This window comes from Aethalodelphis obliquidens, unplaced genomic scaffold (genome assembly GCF_003676395.1).
Source record: "Aethalodelphis obliquidens isolate GAN/ISIS:26980383/991018 unplaced genomic scaffold, ASM367639v1 scaffold12, whole genome shotgun sequence".
Classification (NCBI taxonomy): domain Eukaryota; kingdom Metazoa; phylum Chordata; class Mammalia; order Artiodactyla; family Delphinidae; genus Aethalodelphis; species Aethalodelphis obliquidens.
The window spans coordinates 31,090,164-31,096,163 of record NW_020837956.1 but is presented as its reverse complement, the minus strand read 5'-3'; the positions used below and the strand labels follow the sequence as shown (position 1 = coordinate 31,096,163).

At 40.5% G+C, this 6,000-nt stretch overlaps 1 long non-coding RNA gene across 1 annotated transcript in view; it reads right to left on the bottom strand.

Moving 5' to 3' along the window:
* Positions 1–4,519: 4,519 nt before the first annotated feature.
* Positions 4,520–6,000, bottom strand: part of LOC113624035 (uncharacterized) — a 218,353-nt gene continuing 216,872 nt past the window's right edge. The window contains exon 4 of the long non-coding RNA XR_003434175.1: positions 4,520–5,097. This is a non-coding gene — a long non-coding RNA (uncharacterized LOC113624035). The remainder of the gene's footprint in view (positions 5,098–6,000) is intronic.

The following is a 6,000-nucleotide window of genomic DNA, read 5'->3' as shown; positions in this document are numbered from 1 at the left end:
CAACCATACAACTCAAGGGAAAGAACGCTTAAGGCAGGTTGCCACAGAATGGGCAAGTCTTCGCTCTTTTTCTGTGTAGAGACTGGTACCATTAATGGGAGAGAGGGAGATGATATTAGGAAGGGGCAATCAATGCATCATGACCAAGGAGGATATAAGAGCACATGGTGAAGAGAACACAGTGGTACATTTTAGCCTTGGAAAAGAGAGACTCAGGTTGTTTTGAATCAAGAGAGGATAGAAGACATGTTTAATACTTACAGTGTGAGGGAGATAGATGGAATTTATCCCTTAGCAGTTTCAGACTTTTTGTGTGGAAAAAAAAAGGTTTCTTTGTAAACAACGAGAAAGGGACGTATAGGGACCTTGAAGAAGAATGGAAATTTCTCCACAGGGATAAAAGAAAGATTACTGAGCAACTGTGAAGGCCCTGCTGAGCTGAGAGCAAAACAAGTGATTAAGCAGCTTGTACAAGGAAATGAAAAAGTAATGAAGCTCTCATCCACAGAATAAGTTAAAGGGAGACAAAGCGATATAAACAACTCACACAAATGGAAATGGTGCTTTTAGTCAATAGATATTTCACAGAAAAAGAGATAGAGAATGCTAACATCTTTTTGCATAAGGCATAGTATGTGAATGTACGTAATAGGATGTACAACACTTGTCATGAAACTGCTTGTAGAGGGGCAGGCATTGCAGTATCATTCTCAGAAATTTTATTCACATGACATATATGTGGGAATTTGTAGAACTAAGACTCTAATTCTGACTCTGCCACTAACAACTTTCTAACGGCCTAGCCTGGTCAAAATATGTTTCCTTTCTCTGGGTTCTCACCTGCAAAATAGGGCTGAATTAGAAACTCTCTGAAGGTCAGTCCAGTTTTAAGATGCATGAGTCTATATTACAAATAATAGTATACACTGCCTTCCCTCTCCATCCCCCATGCCTCCAGAGATCTGCTTTTTGTCCAGGATCTAGCTCTTAAGCTGACATTAAAGGAATGTATTACTTAGAGCTCTCAGGATACAGGCACGCCTCACTGACCCAAGGGCAGGTATGCAGCTAAGGCTCAAAAAGGAGCTGCTTCATTCCTATCTCTTTCTGTAACTTTCTGTGCTACTTAATCTGCATGAAGGAAGATGAATGCACCACAGCTACAGAGGTTTAAAGGAGCATTCCACATGACCAACTAGGATCTTTGAGCCCTTATTCCAGTTGGCTTAGATGGATTTGGGCAGTCTCTTCTAGTTCAATATATTCTGGACAAAGGGACAATTTCACTAACCAGTAAAAACTTCTGAAGGCCCACATTATAGATGATGAAGAATAGTCCTAAGCTATGCTAAAAACCACTGTAAGGGTTTAGATCAAATAGTGGCAATGTACGCATGATCAAAGGGTGAAAAGGTCCTTGGGTATTTTTGTCTCAAACTCCTTTCGATGTCTTTGAAAATACAGCAGTTTTTGCCATATTATGAGAAGAAATAAAATGTACAATTGGAGGGCTCAGACAAATTATTTTTAATACTCTGAACACATGGGCAAAAAATAAGATTAGTTAAGATGTCTGTAGTGGGACCTTCTCACCTGCTGTGACTAACTTTTAGTATAAGAATCTAGAGTTTAAGGCTCAGATCAGGTTCATTTGCTCTACGTGTCTGTTAACCTACCTATACCTAAGTCTAGCAAGCTAGCAACTTAGCTATGATGATAATTGGAGGAAATCCCTTAACCTAGAAGAGTAGATAACAAATAAAGTAGTGAAAATAAAACTGTGTATATACATCCTGTGGAATGAGAATATATACAGTTTACTGTGCAATGCAACAAAAGTACACATTTAGTGGGTTTAGTGTCAAATTCTTCATCACTAGAAACCTAATCAGCATGCTTAATGTACAGATTTAAACGCAGGGGCATAGGCTTTTTAGGGGCTCGTATAAAAATACCTGGGCAGTCCCAGGGGGGTTTTATAAAAATTTATTCAATATTCTAATTTTATACTTTGAAAGTTGAAATGAATGCCTAATCTTTTGTATACAGTCTATGAAAAATAAAGCTAAGCATAATTACTTAGGCTGTTGAAGTTTAACTGTGCAAGGCGTTATTCTTCTCCAAATATGTCATCCATGAATCTGGCTGCCTGCTTGTCAGTGTTAAGTATAGAGATGGCTGAGTGGTGCGGCACTTTCCCCGTCCCCTGGCCTGAGTGCTCTGCCTCTTCTTGTCAGCTGTAGTCTCTGTATGTCATCAGACTCTGCTCTTTTCGGATGCAGAAAAAAGCCTTGATTCTCCTTTATGTTAGGAAAGCCAATCCCTGTCGGGGTCCAGAGGAAAGTAAATCTTGATTTGGACAGTGACATGACAACTACTGGGAATACGACTGCCCAGGGCATTGCTGTTTAATCGTGCCTAAGACCACGTGCGCCATGTATTAACCAGGGTGAAATACCAGCACTTTCACAAACAAGAGAAAACTGAACTTCAGGAAACTAGATTTGGACGTTTCTTCCTCAGATGTTCCTCTTGGTCACCAGTATCCAAGGGCAGCAATGAATATAACAGCATTCCCTAGTTCCACTCTGCTCAGTTGGCTTGGGGTAATTCACATACTCCAACACAGGAGGAAGGGCACCCACTTAAGTAGAAACATCTTTATTCAATAAGAGTGACTAGGGCTTCCCTGGTGGCGCAGTGGTTGAGAGTCCGCCTGCCGATGCAGGGGACACGGGTTCGTGCCCCGGTCTGGGAAGATCCCACATGCCACGGAGTGGCTGGGCCCGTGAGCCATGGCTGCTGAGCCTGAACGTCCAGAGCCTGTGCTCCGCAACGGGAGAGGCCACAACAGTGTGAGGCCCACGTAACGCAAAAAAAAAAAAAAGAGTGACTATTTGGGGTACGGGGTAGGTAGGATAAAAAGTTGAGTTTCCTCTCATGTTCACCTATTTTCTCAGATTCTGGTAATTCCAAGGTGTGGGCACTAATCATTAAAGTCTGAACTTAGCTTTTACGCAAATCTTGGTTAGTGAACATTTTCTTGTGGTAAGAAATGTCTCCTCTATTAAGCATTGCTGATATATATGAGTGTCAGCCATCATCACCACCCACCATGGGCCTGACTACCTGACCTCTTTGAACTGATTAGGCTGGTTGTTCAAGCTTTATTATAGCATGATGTGAGTGTACTTTTCTCTAGCTCTCCAAACACCACTTCTGCTTGTGAGCAAAGGAAGTTACCAGATTTGTCACCTTGATGAGCTATTACGAAAATTATGAAATATGCAACATCTTTTGGTATAACACCAAGATGAGAAAACCCTCAACATTACAGATTCCTACTAATTGCATCTTATGTGTATCTGATCATCACTGCTTCATACTCAATAAGCATTTAGTGACTATTTGTTAGGTAAATGAATTAATGTATTGCAACCATGTCAAGATGGGTATGGAAATGATCAAAAACTAGAAAAGGACTTGGAAGAGTGAAACAGTTATTATGTTACAAAAGTGGGATTATGGGTTGTTTTTTTCTGATTAAAAACATCTTTTGCTATCATAGCAATAATGCTTTAATAATAACCACAAATTATGTTGGCATGTAATTCAGTTTATCAAGAATTATTCAACCAAAGATGTGCTTAACCTTATGGAACATATTAGAATACCTAAGCTGAGATCTCTGTCCTTGAAAACCACATTTTATCCTGGAAGATAGGACATAAGCATGAGACAGGGACATTTCAAACAGGTAATGACTTAGTGGAATTCCCCAAAGAGCAATAAACAGAAGCACTGGAAGCAAAAAGAGCTCGAGCTCGAGCTCCAGGAAGATCTGTAAGAGCCTTAAGCACTCAAGAGTGAAGCATTCGCTTTGCCTGCTGCAGCAATTAAGCTGGAACTGAAATCAGTGCGGCAGCTACTACAGCAATCCGCAGCTTGGGGCTGCAGTTACTTACAGCCATTGATTTTCGGTGGCTTTGGGGCTTGGTTCACCTCACTCTTATCACCTCCGACCCTCTGTGGCTTCAAGGTGTCAGGCACAGAGTCATCGCTTCTTTGAAATTTACCCAAGGATCATTATTGTGCTCTACATCTGCAAGAGCTTTGGGAAGAGAAAAATCACATAAAGGCTTTCTGACAACTGGCACCTGCTGAAGTGTCTGACAACGGCTAAGGTGTCACTGCTGGCCCTGGCACATAACTCAACCTTATTTAGAGCAACTGAACTGGCTTTTACTCCTAATCCTGAAATTCAAAACTCTCCACATTTAGGGTGGCCCCAAATGAACTTCTAGCTTCTTCTTTATCACACTATCCTCTCCTTCACGTCCCTTCCATAAATTCATCCCTATCAGTCTACCTGATATTCTGCAAAGTTACTCCCCACTCTTCAGGCCCTGGAGTTCTGCTCAAGTCTTTCCTTCTCCCAACACATCCTTTAAGACCTTGCTCAAGGGCTACCGACCCTATATCACCTACCCAAACTAATTCCCCTTATCCCTCCTCTAACTTATGATACCTTAATTACAGAATATTAAATGTTTTCTTATGTGTGTCCCACTTACTTATCAGTTTCCAGAAGGTCACTCGCATTTTATCTAGCATTATGCCTTGTGTTCTGTACTACACACAGAGACAGAAATAAATCAGGCCAATGAGGCATCATACAAAAGATGTTTGTCTGAGCACCAGAACTATGGTACCGGTAGTTAGGTATGTTTCATAAGGTCAAAATATTTATTTCTAACCATACCTGGAAGAAAGTCATTAACTTGATTTTGAAAAGATGATCAAAGGATTGAGAATGACAGAAGCTACGTTCCAAAGCTGCTGGAATGAGACCTGTGAAGAGTGTCTTACGTGGTTACTAACAATGGATGCTAAAGGACAAAAATGTGGTCTGAACTCAGTCTCTGATGCACCAAGAGGAAATCTGGTCTGGACTCCAGCACACCTGCTTTTCTGCTTCAGAGTGTTTGTATTACTGACCACATCAGTAATACTCTGTGTTTGCATATTGACTCTGTGACAGGCTAGAGAAAGCTGCAGGGCTGCAAAGGACTCTCTGTGTTGTTTCTCTTTCATTATCTGAGAATTAAAAAAAAAAAACAAAACCTCATTAAAAGATACAGCCTGGTCTTTGCAGACCAACAGGGAGATAAAGTGATAGAATACAACATGTGAGAGCAAGGTTTCCTCCCTCAGGGCTGCTGTTAACAGCAGCAGTGAGCAAAGGTAACTGCGTAGCAGCTTAAAGAGGGAACTGAAAGAGGAAAGGATCCCCAAGTATATGGAGCACACCATGAGGAAGTCTCAGAAATCACTGGGAGACAGTTTAAGGAGTTTAATGTTTGACAAATTTATTTTGACCTTATGAAATAATTTGGGTTTCATGACAATGAGAAAAAAGCTCAGCGTAAGTAAATGATTTGCCGAATATCATTCCTTTAATAAAGCAAGTATTTTAAAAAGTACTTTCTGTGGGCCAGGCACTGTACTTGATAAATCCTGGTGATTGTAGATTTTGAACCCAGTAACTCTCTCACAAATCCAGGATCCTATACACTGTGTCAAGATGGCTTTAAAATCCAAATAATGAAAAGTATTGAACTTGATTCCTGAGGTTTCTTTCCACCCTGGTGTTCAAAGGCTATAATGCATTTTTCCCTGGGTGAGGTTCAGCTGACACCTGCAAGGAGACTAGTGAAGTCTGGGAGTAGCTCCACGTATTTGAAAAAATGTGGAAGACTTTTTTTGCTCTGAGCAAGAAAGGAAACAGTCTGTGTGCAGTTTAGTTCAGGTTAAAACTTTTTAAAGTTTCTGATCTGTTTCCATATTGTGTTTATCATTCCAAATTCAAAATAAGTCATGTCTCTTACAGTCTAGGAACTTCAGTCTAATGGGGGAAGCACAAGAAATAATTTCAATAGAACAAATAGGTGTTATGATAGTGTTAAGTACAGGATTAGGAAAAGTATACTTACCACAATC